Raw genomic sequence first — 19673 nt, 5'->3', positions numbered from 1 at the left:
CCATGGCTGTCTCAAGTTTTGAGGGAGTGTGTAATTGACATGCTGACTGCAGGAATGTCCACCAGAGCTGTTGCCAGATAATTTAATGTTCATTTCTCTATGATTAGCCACCTCCAACGTCGTTGTAGAGAATTTTGCAGTACGTCCAACCGGCATCACAATCGCAGACCACAGGTAACCACACCAGCCCAGGACCTCCACATCCAGCATCTTCACCTGTGGGATCATCTGAGACCAGCCACCTGAACAGCTGATGAAACTGTGGGTTTGCACAACTGAATAATTTCTGCAAAAATAGTCAGAAATGGTCTTCAAATCAAATCCAATTTTATTTGTCACATACACATGGTTAGCAGATGTTAATGCGAGTGTAGCGAAATGCTTGTGCTTCTAGTTCCGACAATGCAGTAATAACCAACAAGTAATCTAACTAACAATTCCAAAACTACTGTCTTATACACACAAGTGTAAGGGGCTAAAGAATATGTACTGTACATAAAGATATATGAATGAGTGATGGTACAGTGCGGCATAGGCAAGATGCAGTAGATGGTATCGAGTACAGTATATACATATGAGATGAGTATGTAAACAAAATGGCATAGTTAAAGTGGCTAGTGATACATGTATTACATAAAGATGCAGTAGATTATATAGAGTACAGTATATACGTATACATATGAGATGAATAATGTAGAGTATGTAAACATTATATTAGGTAGCATTGTTTAAAGTGGCTAGTGATATATTTTACATCATTTCCCATCAATTCCCATTATTAAAGTGGCTGGAGTTGAGTCAGTGTGTTGGCAGCAGCCACTCAATGTTAGTGGTGGCTGTTTAACAGTCTGATGGCCTTGAGATAGAAGCTGTTTTTCAGTCTCTCGGTCCCAGCTTTGATGCACCTGTACTGACCTCGCCTTGATAGCGGGGTGAACAGGCAGTGGCCCGGGTGGTTGTTGTCCTTGATGATCTTTATGGCCTTCCTGTAACATTGGATGGTGTAGGTGTCCTGGAGGGCAGGTAGTTTGCCCCCGGTGATGCGTTGTGCAGACCTCACTACCCTCTGGAGAGCCTTACGGTTGTGGGCGGAGCAGTTGCCGTACCAGGCGGTGATACAGCCCGCCAGGATGCTCTCGATTGTGCATCTGTAGAAGTTTGTGAGTGCTTTTGGTGACAAGCCGAATTTCTTCAGCCTCCTGAGGTTGAAGAGGCACTGCTGAGCGTTCTTCACGATGCTGTCTGTGTGGGTGGACCAATTCAGTTTGTCTGTGATGTGTACGCTGAGGAACTTAAAACTTACTACCCTCTCCAGTACTGTTCCATCGATGTGGATAGGGGGTGTGTTCCCTCTGCTGTTTCCTGAAGTCCACAATCATCTCCTTAGTTTTGTTGACGTTGAGTGTGAGGTTATTTTCCTGACACCACACTCCGAGGGCCCTCACCTCCTCCCTGTAGGCCGTCTCGTCGTTGTTGGTAATCAAGCCTACCACTGTTGTGTCGTCCGCAAACTTGATGATTGAGTTGGAGGCGTGCGTGGCCACGCATTCGTGGGTGAACAGGGAGTACAGGAGAGGGCTCAGAATGCACCCTTGTGGGGCCCCAGTGTTGAGGATCAGCGGGGTGGAGATGTTGTTGCCTACCCTCACCACCTGGGGTCTTAGGGAAGCTTCTATGCATGCTCGTTGTTCGTCCAGTCTTAACCTAACTGCAGTTCAGCATTGTAACCGACTTCAGTAGACAAATACTCACCTCCGATGGCCACTGGCATGCTGGAGAAGTGTGCTCTTCATGGATGAATCCTAGTTTGCTGATGTCAACGTTGTGGACAGAGTGCCCCATGGTGGCGGTGGGGTTATGTTTTGTGTTGCATAAGCAACAGACAACGAACACAATTGCATTTCTGCAATTTGAATGCACAGAGATACCATGAAGAGATCCTGAGGCCCATTGTCGTGCCATTCATCCACCACCATCACCTGATGTTTCAGCATGATAATGCGCAGTCCCATGTCACAAGGATCTGTACACAAAAACAGCCCAGACATGTTCCCCATTGGGCCTGTTTGGGATGCTCTGGATAGACGTGTACGACAGTGTGTTCCAGTTCCCACCAATATCCAGCAACATAGCACAACCATTGAAGAGGAGTGGGACAACATTCCATAGGTCACAATCAACAGCCTGATCAACTATATGCGAAGGAGAAGTGTTGAGCTGCATGAGGCAAATGGTGGTCACACCTGATACTGACTGGTTTTCTGATCCACACCCCTACCTTTTTTTAAGGTACCTGTGACCAACAGATGCATATCTGTATTCCCAGTCATGTGAAATCATTAGATTATGGCCTAATTAATGTACTTCAATTGACTGATTTCCTTTTGAACTGTAACTCAGTAAAATATTTGAAATGGTTGCATGTCGAGTTTATATTTTTGTTCACTGTAGTATTTTCATATATGCTGTTCAAGTTACTGTGAAGTTTCTTTTTCGAAGACTTCTCACAAAAACAAGCATATCTCTGTGAAATGTCAACAGAGCACTGAACCGACCCCAAGCTTTTTTTCCTCCAAATCCTTTTCAACTGAATTCAGCACATATCATGCTAATTTTGCAACCAGTGGAAACAACTTGGAAGATGATGGCCACTAAATGTAAAATCCTCAAAAATGTTGGCGATAACGCAGCACCACTCAGAGCGACAGAGCCTGGTGTTTATTATCGGATGTATTAGGTTCCGAAATCTTACTTTTTGGGTATAATGTTAATGATATGTTGGAGAAAGACCCCACTGAACCATTCAGAACATGAAGAGTCCCATTTGTCTTGGTAAAATGTATTGTATGACATAAGGAAGTGAAAAGTCATCACCTAAGCACGATTTCACCCACTATGGGCAGAGTAGTCTAACAAACAATGTATTAGTGAGGTGTGTGTATCAGGCTATTAAACACACCACCAATTTGAAAGGGGAATGAACAGCCTGTACCTCAAGGAAATCTTTCCACCCCCCCCCCCCCCCCCACACACACACACACTGCATCCTCCTTGCTTGCTCGTTTCTGCTCGCTCCATGTCTGTGTCTCTCCCTCTCCTCTCTGGCCTCAGGCCACCTCAGTCAATGGTTTGATGAGACACAAAGCATATAAGTGCAGCACCGAGGTTCATCCTAATAGCCCATCTATTCTCTATAATGAGAAACTGCTTTTTCTCACTGGGCGGTAACATTTACATTTTAATTAAGTATCACTCAAAATGGCTTTCATTTGTTCAAAGGGTGAAATAAAAAATGGTGAGAGAGAGTGTGTGTGTGTGTGTGTGTGTGTGTGTGTGTGTGTGTGTGTGTGTGTGTGTGTGTGTGTGTGTGTGTGTGTGTGTGTGTGTGTGTGTGTGTGTGTGTGTGTGTGTGTGTGTGTGTGTGTGTGTGTGTGTGTGTGTGTGTGTGTGTGTATATGTGTGTGTGTGTGTATATGTGTGTGTGTGTGTATATATATATATTATATATATACATATATATATGTGTGTGTGTGTGTGTGTGTGTGTGTGTGTGTGTGTGTGTGTGTGTGTGTGTGTGTGTGTGTGTGAGAGAGAGAGTCGGTTTGAGTGCGCGTCTATGTGTGTTCATGTATGTTTTATAATTCTATAATAAAGCACAGAAACAGATTGCATATCACAAATATCTGGGTAATTAGTGCATTTGCGTGTTGTGTTCAATAAAACTGATTTTACATGATGCACAGTACATCCATTGATTTCAATATTTTTCATTGTCATGGCAATTCTGCAATACAAAATCAACCAAAGTTGAAGTTGAAGAATGTTTAATTTTAGAATGTTTGGTTGATTAGAGCAACAGTGTTGATTTGAAACACAATGTCTGATTCTTTCATAAGACCACAATTACACTGGAATATGATGACATCCCAATTGAAAAGAGCAACTTTAATAGAATGATGGATATTAGAATGTTCGGTTGGAAGGCACCCGTGTTGATGTGGAACTCACTTTTGGTGGCAACAACCGCAAGACTAGACATAAACTTACTATCTGGGCCATCTCTAATCAATGAGCTTCTAAAGCCAGCGATGTTATCTGTCTGGAGTGGGCCATCTCTAATCAATGAGCTTCTAAAGCCAGCGATGTGATCCGTCTGGAGTGGGCCATCTCTAATCAATGAGCTTCTAAAGCCAGCGATGTGATCTGTCTGGAGTGGGCCATCTCTAATCAATGAGCTTCTAAAGCCAGCGATGTGATCCGTCTGGAGTGGGCCATCTCTAATCAATGAGCTTCTAAAGCCAGCGATGTGATCCGTCTGGAGTGGGCCATCTCTAATCAATGAGCTTCTAAAGCCAGCGATGTGATCTGTCTGGAGTGGGCCATCTCTAATCAATGAGCTTCTAAAGCCAGCGATGTGATCTGTCTGGAGTGGACCATCTCTAGTCAATGAGCTTCTAAAGCCAGCGATGTGATCTGTCTGGAGTGGGCCATCTCTAATCAATGAGCTTCTAAAGCCAGCGATGTGATCTGTCTGGAGTGGGCCATCTCTAATCAATGAGCTTCTAAAGCCAGCGATGTGATCCGTCTGGAGTGGGCCATCTCTAATCAATGAAAGCCAGCGATTCTAAATCTCTAATCAATGAGCTTCCAGCGATGTGATCCGTCTGTGATCCGTCTGGAGTGGACCATCTCCAATCAATGAGCTTCTAAAGCCAGCGATGTGATCCGTCTGGAGTGGACCAGCACAGGGACATCAGCATCTTCCTGCAAGACCATCAGATTCTATCGTCATCAATGTTAAGAGTCATAGGAAGGCTGTGGCGGTCATGACATTTTGTCAACCGGTGCTTGTCAAGCAAATACCTGCCGATCTCACGGTAATTGACCGTTAATTAACATAAACCCATTTAGCATCTATTGGCCTCCATGCATAGCCTACAAGCCACTGATACAGACCTTTGGAACATCTACATTTTAAAAAGTCTAATAAATCCATGTAATATAACCTACACCATCACAATAAATCCGTTATTTATTTTAGACAGGTCTAAAGGAACATGATATGAAAATGTAGTCTATTTCAGAAGAACAGAAGAGCATACTCTGAGTTGTCATCTGGCTATGGTCCTGATCTGGCTATGTCAAATGGATGTGGGCTATCCTAGTTCATTTAGCAGAGAAGATTTACTTAGAATTCCGTGGCATTATTTTATATTATTTTATAGTATGAAGAATACATTTGAACATAGCTGTATAAAATAAAAATTATATTTTGTCCAAACGATTTGAGGGAGTGATGCACATGCGGCTATTCTGTGTTAAGCGGTTGACTAAAAAACAGATCCTCCTATATGATTAATATAGAGTAAGTTATGCAACTTTAGTTGTGATACAAACTTTGGGCTATATGTTTTGATTTTTAATACATTCTAAGGCTGCATGATAAAAGTTGCATGAAAGGCATGATGTCTGCTTTGTTATTTGCACTGTCTGTACACACTTCATCAGTCTCTCATGCACATTTTCAAAATACATTTGTGCCCTTGGATTGAATAAAATCATTATAATTCCCTTCTCCCGGCTGCGTGCTCCGAAGCACCTCTCACTCAAATGTCTCTCTCAGATAGCTCAATTCTTATTATTATTAGTCAATGCTGGTCACCTGATCGGGTCTTTCTCACAGGTTACAAATCAAGACAGACACATCGGGGACACAACTGCGCTTTTCCTTATCCAATTCCGAGGTGCATATTGGCAAGTAGCCTGGTGGTTAGAGCATTGGACTAGTAACCAAAAGGTTGCAAGATCAAATCCACGAGTTGACAAGGTAAAAATCTGTCGTTCTGCCCCTGAACAAGGCAGTTAACACACTGTTCCTAGGCTGTCATTGAAAATAAGAATTTGTTCTTAACTGACTTGCCTAGTTAAATAAAGGCAAAATTAAAAATTGGAAGAACACATTTACTTTTCGTCAGACAACAATTTGAGTAGGCCTAACGAACAGCAAAAGCCTATCAACTGTTTTACTATGGGGTATAGTATATTGACATAAGCTGCCTATATCAATCTACTATCCCCCATAGTACAAATGTTGACCTATTCTATTCTGTGCGAGAAATAAATACTACAAACATAGTCTGGGACAGTTGTGGGATGTGATAGATCCCAAATGAATACAACCACTAGCATCCAAAAATATTTTTTAAGCAATGAGGCTGACGCAACAGATCAGAATGTTGAGCTTAAAGTGTTTCTTCACATTAGAAGTGCAGCAATGCACACATGGCAGTAGGATATAAGTGCAGCAATGCACACATGGCAGTAGGATATAAGTGCAGCAATGCTACATGGCAGTAGGATATAAGTGCAGCAATGCACACATGGCAGTAGGATATAAGTGCAGCAATGCACACGTGGCAGTAGGATATAAGTGCAGCAATGCTACATGGCAGTAGGATATAAGTGCAGCAATGCACACATGGCAGTAGGATATAAGTGCAGCAATGCACACATGGCAGTAGGATATAAGTGCAGCAATGCACACATGGCAGTAGGATATAAGTGCAGCAATGCACACATGGCAGTAGGATATAAGTGCAGCAATGCACACATGGCAGTAGGATATAAGTGCAGCAATGCACACATGGCAGTAGGATATAAGTGCAGCAATGCACACATGGCAGTAGGATATAAGTGCAGCAATGCACACATGGCAGTAGGATATAAGTGCAGCAATGCACACATGGCAGTAGGATATAAGTGCAGCAATGCACACATGGCAGTAGGATATAAGTGCAGCAATGCACACATGGCAGTAGGATATAAGTGCAGCAATGCACACGTGGCAGTAGGATATAAGTGCAGCAATGCACACGTGGCAGTAGGATATAAGTGCAGCAATGCACACATGGCAGTAGGATATAAGTGCAAATGTTCCAAAATGCGATCAATTAGAGGGAAACACCATTCTCAAAAGTGACTATGCATGTAATGCTTTTATTATAAAGGTGTAGTTTTATGGTGAAAAATGTATTCGCTAAACTTTAAATTCACGCTGCATATGTATGCCAGTTAGGCTCTACACCTGTTGTAAAGCGGATTAATGTGCTTCATTTTAAGAAGCTATTTGGCCACTTTAGTTGTGATACAAACCTTATCAAAACATATAGGCCTATGGGCTAGGCTACATGAGGCATGCGACTACCGGTATGCGACAAAAAAAGGCATGCGTTGTTTTTTGCCTTACTGCACACAATCTGGGAACCATTCACAAGTGATAATATATAATTCACAAGTGACAGGCTAATATTGTCACCCATCAGACTATTCTTGATTGAATCTTGTCTTTACATATACTAAATATTATGTGTGAAATTTGTTTTGATTTAGAATGGACCATGACATGAAAATACATGTCACCTATGCACTTAAATAGCTAATGGAGGACACTTTTCCTGTGGTTCATTTCCATGCCAGCCAGGTCGGCTATACTCCTGTTGTAAAGAGAAGCAATGTGCTTAATACTAGGAAAGTTTAGAAATAAATATAGTATGCCTAGCCTATTGAAAGCTGATGGGATGCTCATCTTTTTAATAGAGGCCATCACTGTTTTCTCACGCAATTGCAAAGCCTATAGAAATGTTGCGCATCATGAGCTCATGGGCTCTCATGAAAGTATTTGATTAGTAAGTATTTGATTAGATTTTCGATTACATTTGCATTGATGTCAGAGTGATTAGAGGGACAATAGAGTGCTGAGTGCCAGGCAATTAGCAAGTTTGGTAGGTTACTAATGACCAGCAAGCAGCAGCATCAGAGCTTGGAGAAGCCTAATAGCCATGACAGCCCTAGTTGAGAGTGAGGACTGAGTTATACGAGCAGTGTGTGAGCTCTGGCAACCTTTTTACTGATGTAGAAGCTGGAAGCCATTCCAGGGGTGTTGGAGTTGGCTACAGAGATGGGCTTCCTGTGAATCTCTGATTTATTTAGTAGAAGTAGTAGCAAGATAAGATAGGATAGCAAATTGTTAAGTATAGTAAGTTTGATAAAAGTAGGTTATTGTCCATTTTATATAAATAAAAATAAATGAAAGTATACAAATTGTGATGAGTCTTTTTTGTGTGTGTGTACACGCATGTACTATGTCTGCTTACAGTCATGTACATGTCCTGAGTTAAACATCTATGTGAGCAGCCCTCTAGTCACTCAATGTCTCTTTCTCCACACAGAGATCTGACAACGGCACAGTAAAATGCTAGTGGTAATGTCATTGGCTTAGGTAACTGCCGGTGGCCATGTACTTAACCACATCATTCAGCTGTCAGTGAAACCCCACCCTTGAGCCCCATTCATTCTGAGTGCTTTAGACAGTACCTGGCTGCGTCCCTATGGGCCCTGGTGAAAAGTAGTGCACTACATAGGGAATAGGGTGTCATTGTGTATGTGGGAGTGTGTGGGTGAGTGTGTGTGTGTGGGAATGTGTTTGTCATGACAGGGACTGTCAAGTAGTACTACAATGAGATAGATTGTAAGCGAGAAGGAACTTGGATCGATACAACGGTTCATCAGGATACAAGGCTCAAAGATGAAGCAGACAGGCGAGAAGGGGAGAGGAGAGAAGGCAGGAGAAACAGGAGACGGGAGAGACAGGAGGAGAAGGAGACAGGAGAGGAGAGATAGCAGGAGAAGGAGACAGGAGAGGAGGGGAGAGGAGAGACAGCAGGAGCAGAGAGGAGAGGAGAGAAGTCAGAACAAAGACACAGGAGAGAAGGGGAGAGGAGAGACAGCAGGAGCAGAGAGGAGAGGAGAGAAGGCAGGACAAAGACACAGGAGAGAAGGGGAGAGGAAAGACAGCAGGAGCAGAGAGGAGAGAAGCCAGGACAAAGACACAGGAGAGAAGGGGAGAGGAGAGACAGCAGGAGCAGAGAGGAGAGGAGAGAAGGCAGGACAAAGACACAGGAGAGAAGGGGAGAGGAGAGACAGCAGGAGGAGCAGAGAGGAGAGGAGAGAAGGCAGGACAAAGACACAGGAGAGAAGGGGAGAGGAGAGACAGCAGGAGGAGCAGAGAGGAGAGGAGAGAAGGCAGGACAAAGACACAGGAGAGAAGGGGAGAGGAGAGGCAGCAGGAGCAGAGAGGAGAGAAGGCAGGACAAAGACACAGAAGAGAAGGGGAGAGGAGAGACAGCAGGAGCAGAGAGGAGAGGAGAGAAGGCAGGACAAAGACACAGGAGAGAAGGGGAGAGGAGAGACAGCAGGAGGAGAGAGGAGAGGAGAGAAGGCAGGACAAAGACACAGGAGAGAAGGGGAGAGGAGAGACAGCAGGAGGAGCAGAGAGGAGAGGAGAGAAGGCAGGACAAAGACACAGGAGAGAAGGGGAGAGGAGAGACAGCAGGAGGAGCAGAGAGGAGAGGAGAGAAGGCAGGACAAAGACACAGGAGAGAAGGGGAGAGGAGAGGCAGGACAAAGACAGGACAAAGGAGAGAAGGGGAGAGGAGAGACAGCAGGAGCAGAGAGGAGAGGGAGAGAAGGCAGGACAAAGACACAGGAGAGAAGGGGAGAGGAGAGACAGCAGGAGGAGAGAGAGGAGAGAAGGCAGGACAAAGACACAGGAGAGAAGGGGAGAGGAGGGGGAGAGGACACAGGAGAGGAGAGGCAGGAGGAGATGAAAGACACAGGAGAGGAGAGAGGAGAGGACAGGCAGGAGAGACACAGAGAGAGAGGGAGAGAGAGAAGGCAGGACAAAGACAGGAGAGAAGGGGAGAGAGACAGCAGGAGAGAGAGAAGGCAGGACAAAGACACAGGAGAGAAGGGGAGAGGAGAGACAGCAGGAGGAGAGGAGAGGAGAGAAGGCACTGGAGGACAAAGACACTGGAGAGAAGGGGAGAGGAGAGACAGCAGGAGCAGAGAGGAGAGGAGAGAAGGCAGGACAAAGACACAGGAGAGGAGAGACGGCAGGAGGAGATGACAAGAGAGACAGCAGGAGAAGAGAGGAGAGACGGCAGGAGAAGGACACAGGAGAGGAGGGAGGAGGGGAGAGGAGAGGTGGCAGGAGGAGTAGACAGGAGAGGAGATAGATGGGGTGGGGGCAGGGTTGTGTGTGTGCACCAGAGAGAGAGAGAGATACTTTGAAACAGCTAATCATATCCAACAGACACATTGACTCATTGACTTCCACTTTGTCTCCTTGAGCTGTGAGATTGTTGGGTCAATAAGTCCTCTGTTCTCTCCTCCTCGCTCTCTTGTTCACCAGTTAGACCCAGCCAAGAGAAGGAGGTGAAACATTATCTAATATGGATAACAAGACTATCAGACTGCTCTCATAATCACAACTACCATGGGAAAAGCCTGCATGATGATGGGTTTAAACCAGGGCATGATGATGGGTTTAAACCAGGGCATGATGATGTGTTTAAAACCGGGCATGATGATGGGTTTAAACCAGGGCATGATGATGGGTATAAACCAGGGCATGATGATGGGTATAAACCAGGGCATGATGATGTGTTTAAACCAGGGCATGATAATGTGTTTAAACCAGGGCATGATGATGGGTTTAAACCAGGGCATGATGATGGGTTTAAACCAGGGCATGATAATGTGTTTAAACCAGGGCATAATCATGGGTATAAACCAGGGCATGATGATGGGTTTAAAGCAGGGCAGAATGACATGACCCAGGGCATAATGATGGGTTTAAACCAGGGCATGATGATGGGTTTAAACCAGGGCATAATAATAGGTTTAAAGCAGGGCAGAATGACATGACCCAGGGCAGCTATATCCATCTGGAGAAAATCAATCTCTGCAACTCCTGCCTTTGAACTGTGGCAACAGACCAGTTAAATGATCCCAATGCTCTGCTATGTATTTCGTGATCTTTATTGTCAAGAATCACTCAAACAAAAATAACAAATACAAAAGAAAGCGAACAGTTCCGTCAGGCACAAAACAGCTAAAAAAGCTAGAAAACAACTTCCCACAAAACACAGGTGGGAAACAGGCTGCATGAAAAAGGCTGTATGGTTCCCAATCAGAGACAACGATAGACAGCTGCTTCTGATTGGGAACCACACTCGGCCAAAAACAAATAGAAAACATAGAAATAAAGAAACTAGAATGCCCCCTCTAGTCACACCCTGGCCTAACCAAAATAGAGAATAAAAGCCTCTCTATGGTCAGGGCGTGACATTTACATTGTATATTTATTCAGGGGAGCCCAATTAAGATCAGGGTCTCATTCACAATGGTGCCCTGAGAACAAACTCACAACAAGATAATTCAATAAATCAATACAACAGCTAAAATAAACTACTGGATACAGGAAATACAGACACCACATCTCAACAACACTAATAACCAACACAATCAACTACAACACTAATAACCCACCACAATCAACCAAAACACTAATAACCAACCACAATCAACCAAAACACTAATAACCCACCACAATCAACCAAAACACTAATAACCCACCACAATCAACCAAAACACTAATAACCCACCACATCTCAACAACACTAACAACCAACACAATCAACTACAACACTAATAACCAACCACATCTCAACCACACTAATAACCCACCACAATCAACCAAAAGATAAGAGTGTCTGCTAAATGACTTAAATGTAAATGTAAAACACTAATAACCACCACATCTCAACCACACTAATAACCCACCACATCTCAACAACATTAATAAACCACCACATCTCAACCACACTAATAACCCACCACACCTCAACACTAATAACCCACCACATCTCAACAACACTAATAACCCACCACACCTCAACAACCCTAATAACCCACCACATCTCAACAACCCTAATAACCCACCACACCTCAACAACCCTAATAACCCACCATAATCAACCACACTAATAACCCACCACATCTCAACAACCCTAATAACCCACCACATCTCAACAACCCTAATAACCCACCACACCTCAACAACCCTAATAACCCACCACACCTCAACAACACTAATAATCCACCACATCTCAACCACACTAATAACCCACCACACCTCAACACTAATAACCCACCACATCTCAACAACACTAATAACCCACCACAATCAACCACACTAATAACCCACCACATCTCAACACTAATAACCCACCACATCTCAACAACACGAATCATCCACCACAATCAACAACAACACTAATAACCAACCACAATCAACCACAACACAAATAACCCACCACATCGCAACACTAATAACCCACCACATTCAACCAAAGCACTAATAAACCACCACATTCAACCAAAACACTAATAACCCACCACACCTCAACAACACTAATAACCCACCACATCTCAACACAAATCACCCACCACATCTCAACACTAATAACCCACCACATCTCAACACTAATAACCCGCCACATCTCAGCACTAATAACCCACCACATCTCAACAACATTAATAAACCACCACATCTCAACACAAATCACCCACCACATCTCAACACTAATAACCCACCACATCTCAACAACATTAATAAACCACCACATCTCAACACAAATCACCCACCACATCTCAACACTAATAACCCACCACATCTCAACAACACTCATAACCCACCACATCTCAACAACACTAATAACCCACCACATCTCAACAACACTAATAATCCACCACATCTCAACAACACTAATAACCCACCACATCACAACACTAATAACCCACCACATCTCAACAACACGAATAATCCACCACAATCAACAACAACACTAATAACCCACCACAATCAACCACAACACAAATAACCCACCACATCGCAACACTAATAACCCACCACATTCAACCAAAGCACTAATAAACCACCACATCACAACAACATGAATAATCCACCACATTCAACCAAAACACTAAGAACCCACCACAATCAACCAAAACACTAATAACCCACCACATCTCAACAACACTAATAACCCACCACATCTCAACAACAACACTAATAACCCACCACATCCCAACAACACTAATAACCCACCACATCTCAACAACACTAATAACCCACCACATCTCAACACTAATAACCCACCACATCTCAACACTAATAACCCACCACATCTCAACAACCCTAATAACCCACCACATCTCAACACTAATAACCCACCACATCTCAACACTAATAACCCACCACATCTCAACACTAATAACCCACCACATCTCAACCACACTAATAAACCACCACAATCAACCACACTAATAACCCACCAAGATCAACCAAAATCACAAAACACTCGAAAACCTCAGTAAATTCATCCCTCATTAGTGTTCTAAACTGCCCCATTGGCACAATTAGTTCAAGATTTAATTAGGTTTTTAAATTATTCAAAACAGGGGGGGAGGCATTAACTAAAGGCTGATTGGTTGGTAGAGACATGAGGGACATCAAGAGTTAACCAACCCTGTGAGTGGGTTAGGTGCCCCATATTGTTATACTTTAACAGAGAAGTGAGATATGATAGAAGCTTGAGAAAGAAGAGAGAGGGAGAGGGGAAGTGAAAGAGAAGGGGAAGATAGAGAGAAAGAGAGGGGAAGAGAGAGAGAAAGAGAGGGGAAGAGAGAGAGAAGGGGAAGATAGAGAGAAAGAGGGGAAGAGAGAGAGAAAGAGAGGGGAAGAGAGAGAAAGAGAAGGGGAAGATAGAGAGAAAGAGAAGGGAAGAGAGCGAGAAAGAAATGGAAAGAGAACGATAGAAAGAGAGAGAGAAATAAGAAAATAATGTGAATGAATGATGTAGACAGAAAGGGAGAGAGTAGAGTATGAAACATAATAAAAATGTGATGTATAGGGGGTGCAACACAACATGGAAGGTGTTCCTAAAGTTTTGTTCACTCAGAGTATGTAAATATAGTTCTATTCTATTTCTGAGTCATCAGCCAAGGTAGCTTTTTTTCATCTACATTTCCTTTTCACACTGTCCTTCTATCCCTCTTTACACCCTCTTTTCAAAGGAAAAACGACCAACGCTGGGGACACAGAGAGAGAGGGACACAGAGAGAGAGACACACAGAGAGAGAGAGCCGCAGAGAGAGTGATGGAGAGAGAGAGAGACACACAGAGACACACAGAGAGAGAAATGCCAGGCATGAAACTGATAAGCAAGAGGACATTCAAGGCACTACAATCTGTTGCCCAAACCTGCCCCTTTTCTGCAGCCTGCCTGTCTACCAGTCAGAAAAAGAAAGGGAAAATGAATGCATAGCCCTGGCTAATCATTAGACCAACATAAAATAAGCAACATAAAGGGACATCGTTTGTCAGGCCTCTTAGTATCCGTGGCAACCCATACTTTCATTTCAGTAAGAGTCCGCCCCATTGGACAGATTAACCTCACACTTTATTTCTCTCACACTCCCGCCAGCCCAGGACCTCCACATCCAGCTTCTTCACCTGCGGGATCATCTGAGACCAGCCACCCGGACAGCTGATGAAACTGGGGGTTTGCACAACTGAAGAATTTCTGTTTCAGGGAAGCTCATGTGCATGCTCGTCGTCCTCACCAGACTCTTGACCTGCCTGCCAGTCAGGTTCATTTTCAGTTCTGAATGTTGAAAATATGTATTTTATGGATGATGAAAATATGTATTTTCAACTTTCATCCAGAACCGAATATTAACCTGATTTCAATGTTCGGAATAGACTAAATATGTATTTTCAACTTTCATCCAGAACCGAATATTAACCTGATTTCAATGTTCGGAGTAGACTAAATATGTATTTTCAACTTTCATCCAGAACTGAATATTAACCTGATTTCAATGTTCGGAATAGACTAAATATGTATTTTCAGGTCGTTGAAAATATGTATTTTCTGGACGTTGAAATCAGGTTAATTTTCATTTCTGAATTAAAGTTGAAAAGACGTAATATGTAGACGTCTATGTCTGCACGAAATCAAGGTCGGTCCGGACCACACCGAATCCGAACCAAACATAAACCTCTATGTTTGGGCCAAATTAAGACTAGCCCTGACAGGACCAAAAACCAATGTCTGTGAACGTGGAAATGGAGGCCAGGCTGGATGGCACCAAAAAAGACTGCTGGTCCAGACAGGACCAAAAAAGACTGCTGGTCCAGACAGGACCAAAAAAAGACACCCAAAAGACATCCATGTCGGTTTGCGCTTAGTAACCTACCCTGTCCAACTGCAACGTACTTTTATTCATGCCCATCCATGTGTTAGGCCCACCATTTGTAAAACAGGCTGTTGCATTTGCTTTATTAGTCTTGATTTCTGTAATCAATTAGGCTATCAGCTACCTAACTTTATCAGCATTTATCCTGAGCCTATTTGCAACGTGTTTTCACAGCGCGAAATTCAGTACTTTAGTTTTTGCTATAATCAGCTCATCAAAAGTGGACTGATACAACCTTGAAACCACTGATCATGACAATTTAGCCAACGGGGTGAAATTCCTGGAAAGCAGTTGTGAGTATGCTGATTATCCATATTGTCCATTTTACTTTATTTGATTTGGCGCCATTTAGGTTAGGCGTGTGTTTAAACCAGGGCATGATAATGGGTTTAAACCAGGGCATAATAATGGGTTTAAACCAGGGCATGATAATAGGTTTAAACCAGGGCATGATGATGGGTTTAAACCAGGGCATGATGATGGGTTTAAACCAGGGCATGATGATGGGTTTAAACCAGGGCATAATGATGGGTTTAAACCAGGGCATGATGATGGGTTTAAACCAGGGCATGACAATGGGTTTAAACCAGGGCATGATGATGTGTTTAAACCAGGGCATGATGATGTGTTTAAAACAGGGCATGATGATGTGTTTAAACCAGGGCATAATGATGGGTTTAAAGCAGGGCAGAATGACATGACCCAGGGCATAATGATGGGTTTAAACCAGGGCATGATGATGGGTTTAAACCAGGGCATAATAATAGGTTTAAAGCAGGGCAGAATGACATGACCCAGGGCAGCTATATCCATCTGGAGAAAATCAATCTCTGCAAATCCTGCCTTTGAACTGTGGCAACAGACCAGTTAAATGATCCCAATGCTCTGCTATGTATTTCGGGACGTACTTGGAGGAGGCTGATGGGAACCAGACAGTGAGTCAGGATGGGATCCACCGATTCCAAACAAAGAAAAACATCCGAACCAGGCAAACCCAATACTCTCCACTAGACAGGATGTTGTGGATTTCTAACCAAACTAAAATAAGGAATGTTTTCTGTTTCTAACTACACAAACAATTTTAGAACACTCTGCGTTGGTCGGTGTCATGACTTGCTGAAATGACATGAAATGACCAGAGAGAGAGAGAGAGAAAAGAGCAAAAACATATTTTTTGGATAAGAGCGTCTGCTAAATGACTTAAATGTAAATGTAAATGTACTGCAACGCTTGTCGTCGTAAGGAAGAGTGGACCAAAGTGCAGCGTGGAAAGTGTTCATGATCTTTATTGTCAAGAATCACTCAAACAAAAATAACGAATACAAAAGAAAGAGAACAGTTCCGTCAGGCACAAAACAGCTAAAAAAGCTAGAAAACAACTTCCCACAAAACACAGGTGGGAAACAGGCTGCATGAAAAAGGCTGTATGGTTCCCAATCAGAGACAACGATAGACAGCTGCTTCTGATTGGGAACCACACTCGGCCAAAAACAAATAGAAAACATAGAAATAAAGAAACTAGAATGCCCCCTCTAGTCACACCCTGGCCTAACCAAAATAGAGAATAAAAGTCTCTCTATGGCCAGGGCGTGACATTTACATTGTATATTTATTCAGGGGAGCCCAATTAAGATCAGGGTCTCATTCACAATGGTGCCCTGAGAACAAACTCACAACAAGATAATTCAGTAAATCAATACAACAGCTAAAATAAACTACTGGATACAGGAAATACAGACACCACATCTCAACAACACTAATAACCAACACAATCAACCAAAACACTAATAACCCACCACAATCAACCAAAACACTAATAACCCACCACAATCAACTACAACACTAATAACCCACCACATCTCAACAACACTAATAACCCACCACATCTCAACAACACTAATAACCCACCACATCTCAACACAAATCACCCACCACATCTCAACAACACTAATAACCCACCACATCTCAACAACACTAATAACCCACCACATCTCAACACAAATCACCCACCACATCTCAACACAAATCACCCACCACATCTCAACAACACTAATAACCCACCACATCTCAACAACACTAATAACCCACCACATCTCAACACAAATCACCCACCACATCTCAACCACACTAATAACCCACCACATCTCAACAACATGAATAACCCACCACATCTCAACAACACTAATAACCCACCACATCTCAACAACACTAATAACCCACCACATCTCAACACAAATCACCCACCACATCTCAACACTAATAACCCACCACATCTCAACAACATGAATAACCCACCACATCTCAACAACACTAATAACCCACCACATCTCAACAACACTAATAACCCACCACATCTCAACACAAATCACCCACCACATCTCAACACTAATAACCCACCACATCTCAACAACATGAATAACCCACCACATCTCAACACAAATCACCCACCACATCTCAACACTAATAACCCACCACATCACAACACTAATAACCCACCACATCACAACACTAATAACCCACCACATCTCAACAACACTAATAACCCACCACATCTCAACAACACTAATAACCCACCACATCTCAACCACATGAATAACCCACCACATCTCAACCACATTAATAACCCACCACATCTCAACAACATGAATAACCCACCAAATCTCAACCACATTAATAACCCACCACATCTCAACAACACTAATAACCCACCACATCTCAACAACATGAATAACCCACCACATCTCAACAACACTAATAACCCACCACATCTCAACAACACTAATAACCCACCACATCTCAACAACATGAATAACCCACCACATCTCAACAACACTAATAACCCACCACAATCAACCACACTAATAACCCACCACATCTCAACAACACTAATAACCCACCACAATCAACCACACTAATAACCCACCACATCTCAACAACACTAATAACCCACTACAATTAACCACACTAATGACCCACCACATCTCAACACTAATAACCCACCACATCTCAACACAAATGACCCACAACATTCAATCAAAGCACTAATAAACCACCACATTCAACCAAAAAACTAATAACCCACCACATTCAACCAAAACACTAATAACCCACCACAATCAACCAAAACACTAAGAACCCACCACAATCAACCAAAACACTAAGAACCCACCACAATCAACCAAAACACTAATAACCCACCACAATCAAATACAACACTAATAAACCACCAAATTTTAACAACACTGATAACCCACCACATCTCAACAACCCTAATAACCCACCACATCCCAACAACACTAATAACCCACCACACCTCAACACTAATAACCCACCACATCCAAAAACACTAATAACCCACCACATCTCAACACTAATAACCCACCACATTTCAACAACACTAATAACCCACCACATCTCAACACTAATAACCCACCACATTTCAACAACACTAATAACCCACCACAATCAACCACACTAATAATCCACCACATCTCAACACTAATAACCCACCACATCTCAACAACATTAATAACCCACCACATCTCAACACAAATGACCCACTATAATCAACAACAACACTAATAACCCACCACATCGCAACACTAATAACCCACAACATTCAACCAAAGCACTAATAAACCACCACAATCAACCAAAACACTAATAACCCACCACAATCAACCAAAACACTAATAACCCACCACAATCAACTACAACACTAATAACCCACCACATTTCAACAACACTAATAACCCACCACATCTCAACAACCCTAATAACACACCACATCCCAACAACACTAATAACCCACCACATCTCAACACTAATAACCCACCACATCTCAACAACCCTAATAACCCACCACAATCAACCACACTAATAAATCACCACAATCAACCACACTAATAACCCACCAAGATCAACCAAAACACTTGAAAACCTCAGTGAATTCATCCCTCATCAGTGTTCTAAACTGCCCCATTGGCCCCTATAGTTCAAGATTTAATTAGGTTTTTAAATTATTCAAAACAGGGGGGGGGGCATTAACTAAAGGCTGATTGGTTGGTAGAGACATGAGGGACATCAAGAGTTAACCAACCCTGTGAGTGGGTTAGGTGCCCCATATTATTATACTTTAACAGAGAAGTGAGATATGATAGAAGCTTGAGAAAGAAGAGAGAGAGAGGGGAAGTGAAAGATAATGGGAAGATAGAGAGAAAGAGAGGGGAAGAGAGAGAGAAAGAGAGGGGAAGAGAGAGAGAAGTTGAAGATAGAGAGAAAGAGGGGAAGAGAGAGAGAAAGAGAGGGGAAGAGAGAGAAAGAGAAGGGGAAGATAGAGAGAAAGAGAAGGGAAGAGAGCGAGAAAGAAATGGAAAGAGAACGATAGAAAGAGAGAGAGATAAGAAAATAATGTGAATGAATGATGTAGACAGAAAGGGAGAGAGTAGAGTATGAAACAGAATAAAAATGTGATGTATAGTTCATAGCAACAAAGACAAATAGAGGATAAA

General features: G+C 42.8%; 1 protein-coding gene across 2 annotated transcripts in view; it reads right to left on the bottom strand.

The window, feature by feature from the left end:
* The window catches only part of LOC123999196 (adenylate cyclase type 9-like), a 101579-nt gene that overhangs the window by 23350 nt on the left and 58556 nt on the right, over positions 1-19673 (bottom strand). The gene's annotated exons all lie outside the window — the stretch shown is intronic.

This window comes from Oncorhynchus gorbuscha, linkage group LG16 (assembly GCF_021184085.1).
Source record: "Oncorhynchus gorbuscha isolate QuinsamMale2020 ecotype Even-year linkage group LG16, OgorEven_v1.0, whole genome shotgun sequence".
Taxonomy (NCBI): Eukaryota; Metazoa; Chordata; class Actinopteri; order Salmoniformes; family Salmonidae; genus Oncorhynchus; species Oncorhynchus gorbuscha.
Note: the sequence above shows the minus strand (reverse complement) of the source record. Positions and strands in the feature narration are given on the sequence as shown.